Source organism: Pollicipes pollicipes, unplaced genomic scaffold (assembly GCF_011947565.3).
Source record: "Pollicipes pollicipes isolate AB1234 unplaced genomic scaffold, Ppol_2.1 Scaffold_4002;HRSCAF=4701_pilon_pilon_pilon, whole genome shotgun sequence".
NCBI classification, from domain to species: Eukaryota; Metazoa; Arthropoda; class Thecostraca; order Pollicipedomorpha; family Pollicipedidae; genus Pollicipes; species Pollicipes pollicipes.
The window spans coordinates 38,765,938-38,778,691 of record NW_023596420.1 but is presented as its reverse complement, the minus strand read 5'-3'; the positions used below and the strand labels follow the sequence as shown (position 1 = coordinate 38,778,691).

The 12,754-nt window shown below is 50.2% G+C and overlaps 1 pseudogene; it reads left to right on the top strand.

The window, feature by feature from the left end:
* Positions 1 to 2,760: 2,760 nt before the first annotated feature.
* Positions 2,761 to 10,988, top strand: LOC119093312 (serine/threonine-protein phosphatase 5-like; annotated as a pseudogene).
* The last annotated feature ends 1,766 nt before the right edge of the window (positions 10,989 to 12,754 follow it).

Here is a 12,754-nt window from a genome sequence, read left to right as displayed (position 1 = left end):
AAACAACAAGCTGTGGTCATATGGTGGTCAGATAATCACTAGTAAGGATTTCACTGAATGAAAAGTAAAGTAGATTTCACTGGATATGAAGTTAATTATATTTCAGTGGATACCAAATTAAGTACACAAGCAAGAGCTTTGTGCCCAGGTCTTGCTTGAAGCCACGACAGGTACAGAACAATAATTTTCTTTAGCAAGTCCTCTGGGCCACAAACTACACCATGCCAAGCAAAAGCCACTACTGCACCATGATCTACCATTGTGGTTGTGCATTTCAGTTAAGCAGCCCATTTTTCAGAATTTTGGATGATAATACACAATTTTTGCTCAACAGTGTTCGGCTGGCAGCTTTTTGTGGCATACAACATTTGTCATACAGCAAATTGCCAGTCTGGTCTTAGCTCATCCCTTGCCAGAGGGCTGCTCCATGCACGGCTGGGCTGAGCACGCTGCCCCCTCTGTCACTTGAAATTAAGACATCTGAGTTGCCAGTAGTGCTGCTGAGTTGGAGTACAGGAGCCCGTGCCTGGGCAGGAGCTGTAGTGAAGTCAATAAAAGCTCAATGACTCTGGCTTGAACCCCTGTTTGGTTGGTAGCATCCACAAAAGTGGGATATACAAACATTTGGACTCTGTGAGTGATGGGGCTGTTTGTAAAATTATTGGCAATATTGTATATAAGGAGGAAACACATGGGCACATGATCTTTTCAAATTTGGCATGTATTAATGCAAAGATGTCTGACCTAAAGAGACAACTAAAACCAAACCAAAGTAAAGTGATAGTTGTAAAAAAGGCATTATGGTACATGTTCAATTTTTCCAAATTGAGATATGCATGTACAAATGAGATGACCAAAACCATGCAATGTTTTGGTACAACATGCAAACAATTTTGCATAGTAGCCAGAAGGTTGACCTTTCTGGCACGTGGTGACCTTGCAAGCTGATTGTAGCTGCCATGACATCTCAACCACTTTTCCTGAAGTGAAACCAGATGCATTGAGCCTAAACAGCCATTCCAAGGGAATGAATGGATGCATAGCAGGCTCCATAGCTGTGTTCCCGCCAGCTCAACAAGATGTATGGGTCACTGACATGAGTAGCCAGATGTACCTTTCATATGCCTCCTCCAGTGCTTGACTATGTCTGGTATTGGGTGTTCTCCATGAAATCATCAGAATTGGTCTGTGATGGCAGCATAAATGCCAGTTTTCCAGGAGTGTCTCAGTGCCATCAAGCATATCCTGTTAGGCATTGCTAAGTCCTGTCTCCTAAATGGACATGTTCCTCAGCAGTGGAAACATGCATTTATTTCTGCACTTCTAAAGACAAAAGATCTAAACACCTGATCCAAATATGTAAGTAGACCATAAATTTATGTGCTAACCATATCAGAGATGCTTACACACCATGCACGCCACTTGCTTGTCAGCAACCAACACAGCTACAGACAACACTTTTTTAAAAAGCATGCACTACTTGAAGAATGCCTTTTTCCTTTTGTCCCCAGAAAAGTTTGTTTATTCATGCTAAGAGCCATCAAAATGTTGATAAGTTGATCACATCATCATTTTTACCACACTTATACTCCAAGATTGCCAAACAGTGCTTGTAACCTCCATGCATGTCATTGCCAGTAGATACAAGCATTTAACAGCTAAATTAAGCTCATACATTCTACAAAACTTTCAACTACCACAGGGTTGTATCAGGGCACCGCTCTGTGACCTGGTGTACTTGCATTTTTTTCAACAAACTCATTATGCACCAATATAGCTACTATTTTGCAGCATGTGATCTATGTCAGCAGCAAAAAGCAGGTGACTGATCACTAAGCTCATCCAAGGCAAAAACAATCTGAATTTACCTCACTGGTTCTGCTTGCACTCCATGAGTCAGCAAGCTAAAACCCTGACCATCATGTTTGAAACTACAAAGATGCTCAGAAACTTCCATCTGTGCAAACCAAATCAACTTACAGACTTCTATGATCTCAAAAAGCAGAACAGTTATGTACAGTGGTCTCGGCATGCATCAATTCTTTTATATAGAGGGCTGTAATGATGAGGTAATTGCTACAGAGTAGAATACGGCTCTAAATGGTATCAGTCCTTTTGTCAAGTTGTGGTGTGTGCGAAATAAAGCAAACAGATGAAGAATCGGCCATTCCACTTTTGACTTTAAGGATCCCATGGGGGTTAAGAGGTCCAACCATCTGCACACCATATAGAGTTCGCCTTATAACAATCACCTTCACGACCCCTTCTGACTGAGCACAAGCGTCTGCATTTACCGCGCACACCAGTATCTCATTTTCCACAATCAATTTCCACAAACTGGGGCGACAATGTTGTGGTTGAAGTTTGCCTTAAAAGCGCAATGATTGAAACTGAAAGGTTTCCGAGTTGCCCTTAGTGAGACAAAAACTGCATCACAAGTAGAAGTATGTGCTCATTTTGAAACCTATCACTTGAATTCTACTAATTTTGAATCAATTTTCATATTTAAATAGGGTTCAATATTTATTTCATAATACTTTTACAAAGAACCATAAGAATTTTTAGATATTACAAGACCTAACAGCATACTTGCAAAAAACGCACGCTGGATCACGGCTACCCTGGTGGCAGATTTTGAACCTTTTATCAGACTTAACTATAGCGCACAAACGCGTCACCCAATGATATAAGTGGAAGCGAGATAAGCATGGGAATGTGCTGAGGAACCTGCTGGAGGGGGGAATAGGGGCTGCGGGCCGGAATCATTAGCACAAGGTCCCATGCGATAGTTTGTGGGCAGGAGTGTTCTGTCACATAGAAGCTCATCTATTAATATAGCTCATTCGCGTTATTTATCGAACATGTTCGATGGTGGTGGCTGCGGGAACGGATGCACTGGGAGACACAATGCCGGACCATGTGAGCCCCAAAATGTGTGCTGTTGCTCAATCGCATGCCTTGCATTGTTTGCTGTGCACCGTTGTCTGTGGGCTTGCTCGAAGGATTGTGGCCATCAAGAAATTGTTTTATTGCATTGTGCTGCTCTTGTTACCAATTTGTCATGGGTTCAGTGGGGTTGTTTAAAAGCTGTGGTTTTAACATAAACCATGATGGAGACTAGCACACCAAAATGGTTATCATGGTGCAGTGGCCATGCAGACAGCAGCATTGTGTTGCTGTGATCAAGCTAAAGGCAATAGTGTAAAGATGTCAATACTTTCAACACAGTTATTTGCTAAGCTTGAAAAGGGTAATTGGAAGATTGCCTCTCTATAAGCATATAACCAGGAAATCACATGCTGCAGTTCCTTCAGGTACTTATTGAAAAGGATAGTAATTAAGCATTAATTGCTTATTAATTACCTTGAATTTTTGCTCCTGGTTTTTACTTGGTTTATCAACTCACTAATTCATTGTGTCAGAATAATGTTGGAGCAGGAGTACTGGATTGGAAACTTAGATTCAAGTTGACAACTTCACTATGAATGGCAAAGATGAAAATCATCCTATACAGCTAGAATGTTGGCAATATACACCTAATCTTGTTCCCTGTCTGGGTTCTTTGCAGGCAGACATTCAAAAAGATAATGTCAGTAGCATAACACAATAGTAATATATTGCTATTGTCCGAATAAGGATGTCAGTATATTCAAACTGGGCTTAGTTCCACTGAGCATGTTCTGCAGCAGATCAGGGGTATCTTGGGTGCCTCCACAAGTTGCCCTTGACTACCCGTACATAGCTGATACAAATAGGATGTCCATGTTTGTGGTGGCATGGATTACAACATTACCATACTTATTTTGCATTTATGGTAAAATTTCAGGGCTATGATACCATGCATGATGACCATATTAACATTAAGAGGATGTCCCTTAAGCTGGACATCAGTTTGGTTGTGGAATTTAAATGATCTGGAGTGTGCATAATGATCTTTTTGAGTTCTTGTTTTATTTGTACCATTAATCAAATTGATTGCTCTGAAAATAGGTGTGAAAACTATATATAAGCAACAGGCTTTTCTTAAATCAGTTGGTTTGTCAGGAAATGTTGGCAGGCATATATTTTAATGGTCTACAATGTATGCAGACTCCATATTTCCAGACTCCACTCCATATTCAGAGCAAGTCCATAATTTTGAATATTTAAGATTTGAGTCTGAACATTTGGTTATCTTTTCAGCAGAATTCACTCTTATGGCATAATCACAAGCTAGGGCAATTACAGTGGAAAGTCTGGGTATCACTTCACACCAAAACCCATGATGGTCATTATAAGTCAGCTCAATAATGTGTGTACAGGTGTGACTCAGGAGCCAGGACCAGCTCTATTGCAATGCATCACAGTTGGTAACAGCCCAGTCTCAGAATGATTTTGCCTTCCTCTGGGTTGTACCAGGAGCCTTGCAGCTCTCTTGGGTGATATGCACATGGTGCCATGTGGATTTTGGAGCGGTCCCCCTATGCAAGTCAATAAATCAGTACATGGGTCTGTCAATAGGGGTGTCATCTTCCTATAGCACCATGATCCTTTGGTGGTGGGCTGGATATTTGGAGCCATGTGCTGTGTATGCATGAAAATTGTGTATGCTTGTGCTGGTACATGAGGCTTATTTCAGCAGCAAGATAACAGCATGCTGTGTTAAATTATGTGTAATGTCATGATGTTGTGTGATAATGTAATAATATATTGTAATGCAGTAGTGAATATTGTAATAGTGTGTGAACTTGGTTTATCCAGCTGTTGTGTTGATTGAAGAGACAGAACTCTGTGAGGACTTTTTATAAATTTAAGAAGACAGCTGTCAGTCTACATTTTCTTTGGTATTTGTTATGTGCCTCATAATTTGTAGCTCTTAGGTCATTTATGTATTTTTCAGTCATCACTGAAGGCTGATGAAGATAGAAAAACTCAGGCAGAAGCATACAAGAATCAAGCCAATGAAAGGTTTACTGGTAAGATGGGCTTCATTATCACCATGACACCCTGTTGTCACTCAGTGTTTCATCTCCTATAATGACATCATGCAGGCACAAACCACCCTTTGCTGACTCTGTTCCAGGCATGGTAAACAGATGAAAAGTGGGTGGTAGCCACTACCATAACATATGACTTTAAGGCTGGTCATTTTGCTGTGGGTGTAACAGTTGCCTGTTAGGTATTTCAATTTTGGTCAAAGTAATTATTTTGCCATCTGAATGTGGCCCCATGAATTTGTTGCATAAACTGATAAACAAAATAGTCTCAGATGCCAGTGTGTTTGTGAAACCTCAAACTGAAGCTGGTGCAAGTCAAAGAGTGTCATCACTTGCCCCCAAGAGGTCAAGTGAGGTCACATGATGTCATTCCTTCAGCTCCCATGACCCTGTCCATCTATGGCTGTGCAGTTGCACACCTGACATAGTTTTGTAATGCAGGTATATTGTGATGCCTTTATTAACATCATTTCAGGTGTATTGAAAGGTGATTGGTTGTGACATTGACATTGGATGGTTTTTGACATTGACATGGTTTTTATACCACCTTGAATGACCCATACTGTTTCTCAATTGCCATGGTCATGATGTTATGTGAACATTTGAATGATAGTTATGGATTATTGTGTGCATTAGGTGGTGTGCATGGCATGCTTTAATATGTTCCCAGCCACATTCTAGTATGCTGCTGCATGATCAAGGGATAAGTACTTTTATCATGAATTGATTGCCTGCCTCTTTCTGTAATCATAAGTTTAGAAGAACATGCTTAATTAAAGACAGTGTCTGGTTTTATTTAGATCAATTCGTTAGAAGCCCCGTGTCAGCCGGTAGATGATGGCGTGCCTCTGGCCGCGACAGGGCCGCCTGCCACTGCCGGGCCAGTCCGCGCTCCCGCTGACGCCCGTCCCCCGTCCGCAGCCCAGGCCTTTGACGAGGCCGTCGATCTGTACACGAAGGCCATCGAGAGGTGTCCCGACAACCACATCTACCACGCCAACCGCAGCGCGGCGCACCTCCGGCTGGAGAACTTTCGGCTACGCGCTGGCCGACGCCTCGCGCACCGTCGAGCTGGACAAGCCGTACGTCAAGGGCTACTACCGGCGCGCCGCCGCCCTCATGGGCATGGGCAAGTGAAGCAGGGCGCTGCGCGACTTCGAGAGCGTGAGTGTGGACCTGTGGTCCTGGTGGGAGCGAGGGTGGAGTGGGAGGGAAGGGGGGGGGGGGGGCAGAGCTTGCCGCTGTCGGTGGTATGATTCTGTGGACGCTTGCTGGTGGACGGGCAACGAAGGTTGTCTTGTTGCTTCATTTCATTGCGAAGCTTGTTTGTCGTGGATGGGACATGGCATACATCCTGAGGCTATGACTTCCGTCTGTCCCAAAGTAATAACAGACACATTTGCCATCAAAATCTGCCACACGCAGTGATGGCCTGGGAAAACATCAGCTCGCCCTGCCCTCGTTTACCGCAAACCGCACAACGGTGCGAGCCCGGCGTGTGCCTCGGCTCCGCTCGCTCGGCGGCAGTTCGCGCCGCGGCCACCAGGGCGGCCGTCCGTGACGTAGCTCGTCGGCCGGCCGCCAGGTGATGAAGGCGCGGCCGCGGGACAAGGACGCGCGTGAGAAGTTCACCAAGTGTCGCATGATTGTGCGTCGACTGGCGTTCGAGCGCGCCATCGCCGTCGACGAGGTGCAGACGACCGTTGCCGATTCGATCGATCTCGACTCGATGAGTGAGTGGCCGGCGATCGCCGCCGCCCCGTCTCGTCGTGCGCCCCGCCGCGGCTTGTTTCGCGGAGCGGTGCTCGGTACTCGAGTGAGCTTGGCTCCCTTCTGACGGCCAGGTGGCGGCAGTGTCGCGCACTCAGATCGGCAAGAATACCGGTTTTTCGACGGAGCGAGTTTTGATTGAGCGATCGACACCGTCCGCCGACGAGGGGGTGTGGAGTGGGCGGTTCAATCTGAGCTGTCCCTTACTTGCCTTTAACCTGTAGGACCATTTTTTCTGGGCCTGTTATCACGGGATGTTTATGCTATACTTTGGTGTGCCCTGCCCTGGAAGCATGACCGTCGCCGCCCTGGCCATCGCCGTTACGTGCTGTTTTGTGTCCGCGCGCGGTTCGACTGCCGCGCCGACTGAGGCGCCCGTGTCCGCAGCCATCGAGGATGACTACGCCGGTCCGGCTCTGGAGGACGGACGGGTGACAGTCCAATTCATGGCTGATCTCATGCGCTGGTTCAAGGACCAGAAGCTCCTGCACAGAAAGTATGCCTTCAAGGTATGGCCACTGAACATCGATCGAAGATGCTGCTGTGACGGAATAGCCAGTGCGTTGTAAATGGCCTCTGTTTTCTAACGAAGGCAAAGTTGATAAGTGATGAGTGCTGGTGGTGATCGTGAGATTGTTTGACCAGCTGTTGATAATTAATTGATATAATAGTTTAGCCCACCGCTTTCTTGCATAGAAATTGTCTGGTCTCCTCGCATGCAGCGAGTGACGCGCTCTCCGGCCATCGCCAGATCCTGCTGGACATCAAGCAGTACCTGCTGCAGCAGCCGTCGCTGGTCGACGTGGCCATCCCCGAGCAGAGCAAGTTCACCGTGTGCGGCGACATCCACGGCCAGTTCTACGACCTCATGAACATCTTCGAGCTCAACGGCGTGCCTTCCGAGGCCAACCCATACGTATCCTTTGACAGTGTTCAGCTCTTGTCAGTGTCTGCTGCCGACTTACACACCACTTTTGTGGCAGCGCCTGTCGCCGATTCACACGTTACTTACTCCGTGTGAGCGTCTGCTGCTGACTTACACGTCACTTCGGTGTCAGCGTGTGCTGCCGACTTACACGTCACTTCCGTGTCAGCGTCTGCTGCCAACTTACACGTCACCTTGGTGTCAGCATCTGCTGCTGACTTACACGTCACTTTGGTATCAGCGTCTGCTGCTGACTTACACGTCACTTCCGTGTCAGCGTCTGCTGTCGACTTACACGTCACTTCCGTGTCAGCGTCTGCTGCCAACTTACAGTCACTTCCGTGTCAGCGTCTGCTGCCGACTTACACACCGCTTTCGTGTCAGCGTCTGCTGCCGACTCACACGCCACTTTCGTGTTATTGCATCTGCTTTTTTTTAGCGGCGCTGTAGAATCCCTGTGTGGTGTCTGCAGTCTGGTCTTCTCAACCTATCTACTTTCCTTGGATGGGGATGGTCTGAACTACCCGAATCGTGTTCGATAGAGGCCTGTCGGTGCTGCTGTGTGATATTTCGGTGCTGCTGACGCATTATGTGATGTAGGGGGCCATCGCAGGTATGTTTGCTGGCGCCGCTTTAGCGTGGACATGTGTCTCATGTATGTCCAATTGGCACAATTCTTCCTTGACCATGTGGCGCAGCTGTTCAATGGGGACTTCGTGGACCGAGGCTCCTTCTCAGTGGAATGCAATCCTAACGCTGTTTGGGTTCAAACTGCTGTATCCAAACCATTTCTTCATGTCCAGAGGTATGTGGCCCGCGTTCAGGAAAGTGAATAAAGCGCACGTCTTCGCTTAATGGTCACCAAATGCAGGGTGGGATGGAGCTTTAAAACCATTCCAGCGTCTGAGATGTCCAAATCTATTGTGTGTATGCTGTTAATGTTGTTTCCTTGTAAGGCGTGCCGCACTTAACTAATTGATTACCCCCGATGAATTAGCGAAGTTTTTGCGTGCGTCCAAGCGTGGTTAAAGCGAACGCAAATGAATTTGTATACCACACGCAATAGACCCTGATTAAACTGCCTCGAACCGTCGCATCAGTCGTTGCTTGCTGTGTTGTGTGGTGAGGTCGGAGCTGCGGTCGCAGTGACAGCACATCTGACTCGCCTTCTGATGTATCTGACCTGCCTCTTGATGAATCTGACTCGCCTCCTGGTGTATCTCCTGGCTCGCAGCCGTCACGTCCCCCCCCCCCCCTCGTATCCGGACGAGGCCCACATTGCCGTCTGTCGTCTCCGCGTGTCGCCCGGCCCCGTCTGTCCACTCGGCGCCCCGCAGAGCAACCACGAGAGCGAGACGACCAACCAGATGTTTGACCCTGGTGACCGCTCACCCGCCGCCCCGCAGGGAACCACGAGAGCGAGACGATGAACCAGATGTACGGCTTCGACGGCGAGGTGAACGCCAAGTACTCGTCGCGCATGGCCGACCTCTTCACCGAGGTGTACAACTGGCTGCCGCTGTGCCACGTGCTGAACGGGCGCGTGTTCGTCACGCACGGCGGCCTGTTCTCGCGCGACGGCGTGACGCTGGCCGAGCTGCGCGCGCTGGAGCGCGGCCGCCAGCCGCCCGAGGAGGGCCTGATGTGCGAGCTGCTCTGGTCGGACCCGCAGCCGCAGCCGGGCCGCGGCCCTTCCAAGCGCGGCGTCGGTTGCCAGTTCGGGCCTGACGTCACCGACGAGTTCGTGCGCACCAACCGGCTTGACTATGTGGTGCGCTCGCACGAGGTGAAGGCCACCGGGTACGAGGTGGCGCACGGCGGCAAGTGCATCACCGTCTTCTCAGCGCCAAACTACTGGTGAGCCCTGGCCCAGCCACTGGAGGGCTGGTCTGCTCTGACGGGGGGGGGGGGGCTTCGCGTGATGTGGGCCGTGCTTTGCGCCTTAAACTGAGCGGTGTGAGAGGCACGGAGAGAAACTCACGTTGTGGTTTGTGGCCATTTTTCCATGGGTGTAATAGTTGGATTTTAGGTATTTGTAATCTGGGCCAAAGTAATTTTTGTCCGCATGTAGCGTCCGCGAAGGCGGTCGGTTGTCTGCACAAATCTCTGAATGCTGAAGAGTTCATTGCCAGACAACGTTACTCTGACCACTGCATATATGTAATAAGTTTAAACAGCCCCATTCTGACCTTTCAGTGTAAAACCTAGTTAGGGTTAGTTGAAGACCAGCAATTTGAATGTTCGAACTGAAACTATTCTCACGTTATGATAAGCAGCTGAGGCGTAATTTGTTTCATTACCACAGGGTGTGGGTTCCGTATTTCTCTCGAGGGTGTGTCGCGTTTTGAGATAATTACCAGAGCGTCGCGTTCCCTTCGTTGATGTAGCCTGCGCTGTGCTTGCGTGACTGGCAACGTCTCGTTTCAGTGACACGATGAACAATAAGGGAGCGTTCATCACCATGACAGGAGGGGACATGACGCCCAAATACACTACTTACGAGGCTGTGGTAAGAACGTGTGCTATGCTAGAATTGGACGATTACGAGTAGCGTTACTTGTCAGCGTAGCATTGGTGGAAGTGTGTGCTCGTCGCCCCTGATGTGAGCAATGAGGGCCCTGAGCTCTTTTTTCGGTGTTATGAGGTCAGAGTTTCGATGCCAACAGTTTCCGACGTCCAGTATACCGGGAGGTGCTGTTAAACGACGTTAGCAGGCAAACCTTTTCAATAGAGCGAATGTGAGCATGGTCGCGAACCAATACTGTAACGAATGTTCGCTTTATAACGCCGCTAAACCAGTACCTCCTGGGATAACAATCAACACCTGTCACCATAGGACCCCTGAGCTCACAAGACATAGGCTCTGAAGGGGATGTCAAAAATTTTCTCAATTTTCTTGTGGTTTGTTATATTTTATATACCAGGATAGAACTGCTTGAAGATCATCTACCCCATGTTTCTTCTTGACTGCCTCTTTTTACCTCGCTATCTCTTTGCGGTTGCGAACGATAACGATCGTCGTTGTTTTCTTTCGTTGTAAATGTGCTGGCTGGTTGAGACCGGCCATCTAAGCGTGTCCAACCCGGCGGCCGCCGAGACCGCCCTCCCTCCGGAGAAGTCAGTCCTCCCCCCCCCCCCCCCCCCCCTGCTGCTGCCCCGCTGAGTCGCCCCTCTGCCGCAGCCGCACCCGAACGTGAAGCCGATGGCCTACGCCAACTCCCTGATGAGCATGTTCGTCTAACGTCGGCGGCTCTAGTCGGAGCGCGGTGCCGCCGCAGGACGCTACGCCGCGGGCGGCGCTCGAGGGGACCAAGCGGCGCGGCCGGTCGGGGCGCCGCGCCGCCCCGCGCCGCGCCGCGCCCCGCCGCCGGTGGACGCCGGCCCCGGCCGCGGGCGCGCCCTCCGTCGATGTGTTGGTCGGCTGTCGCGCCGCCGCCGCCGCCGCCGCCGCCGCCGCCCGCGCGCTGACGTACGCCGTGCGGGACGCGCTCGTTTAGTGTGGCGCGCGCGCGGCGCCGACGAGCCGTGTTTACGCCGGTGAGCTGGAGTCGCGCCGCTCTGGTGGGCGTGTGCTCCGATGCGCCGGTGGTTTGAGCGGTGACGTCACGCCCCCCGGTAGTCCGATCCACCCGGAACATCCTCACATAGTCAGCTGGAGACTGCCCGGCTCGCAGGGCGGTTGCAGTCATTGTCTTTAGGGATATGGCAATGCTGCAGCGCCTTTGTACAAGTGAGTAGTGAACCATATTTTGTGGGCACACTGCGTTGCGGGCAGTCGTTCAGCGCCGTCGACTTCAGCTGTCCGTGGATATGAACTGCGGTCAAAGTCTGTACCACTAGTGTCTGTCGACCTCGCGAGGTGACAGCACCATCGATCCACCATTGCCTCATGCTCGGCGCGTTGCCTGTAGCGCCGCTGGGTCTCACCACTGACCGTCCTCTCTCCGGGGCCAGCCCCGGCTCTGTCTGTGCCGACCCCGCGCTCTCTCTAGACGCCGACCCTCTACCCGTCCAGTGACCCACCCGACCCGCCCCTCACGTCGAGCGCTGCCGGCGGCCCCTGGCGGAGCTGCCTCGTCCAAACGTGACCGTGTTGTGTACCGCGCTCGTACCGCAGCAATAAACGGGCGGGCGTGACCAGCGTCGGTGAGTGAGCACGGCCCCAGCTGACGAGCGGCGGCTCGTACCCCGCTGCACCAGTGCGGGGAGCAGAGATTGCCGGCCGGCCGGCGGTCGGCCGCCCGCGACAGGAGCGTTGCGGCGCGGCGGCCTTGAGGTGCCTCTTCTGAACGGAAATTGATGTCCAGTGAACGACAACCTCATGACCGTGCGTGGAGGGGCAGCGTTCAAGTCTGGAGATGCCCTATTTCGGATGTGATTGAGCCATTGGTTTATCACTGACACGTCTCAGCGCTGGTCTATTTGCAGTCATATCTTAACGGAAGAGTTGCAGTGAGGTGGAGGTAATGCAAAGCCAACGCAACTCGTGAGCGCAGGGGAGGGGGCGTTCGAGGGGCCAAAAGGGCCTTCAGCATGTTAAAAAAGAACGTGTGTCTAGACTCTGGGTCATGAGGAGGGTGAAGCTGAGTGGTGTTGGCTGCTGGACGACAGGGCCGGCCATTTAACAGTCAGAAAGTCATCAGTAGCAGGGGGGCCCTTGATCGGCCAGGCGAACTCTTGAGCAGCCAAAATGCCCATAGCGTGTACCCACCCAACGTAACAAACGCTTGACGGTCTAGAAAAAGCTACCAACGGTTTAAAAATACCCTGATGAAGTAGGTCTGCGCATACCTGACATGCAGACTTGGTGGCCTTACGTGACTGTGCTGACGGACGTCCAATGCTTTACTTGCAACCAGCTTGCAGGCATGCTTATCCAGATCCACCATTACGTGGATTCTCAGACGGGAGCCTAAAGTTACGTAGACCGACGTGCTGTTCTTTTTGGACTGTGCAGTTCTTTTTGGATCGCACCCTTTTCGAGATAATGGTCACCGGACTGAACGATGTCAAGGTTACCTAATGACGAACTGATGCTGATACTTGCCTTATTTGATCGTCACGTTTTTCACAATAACCCTAT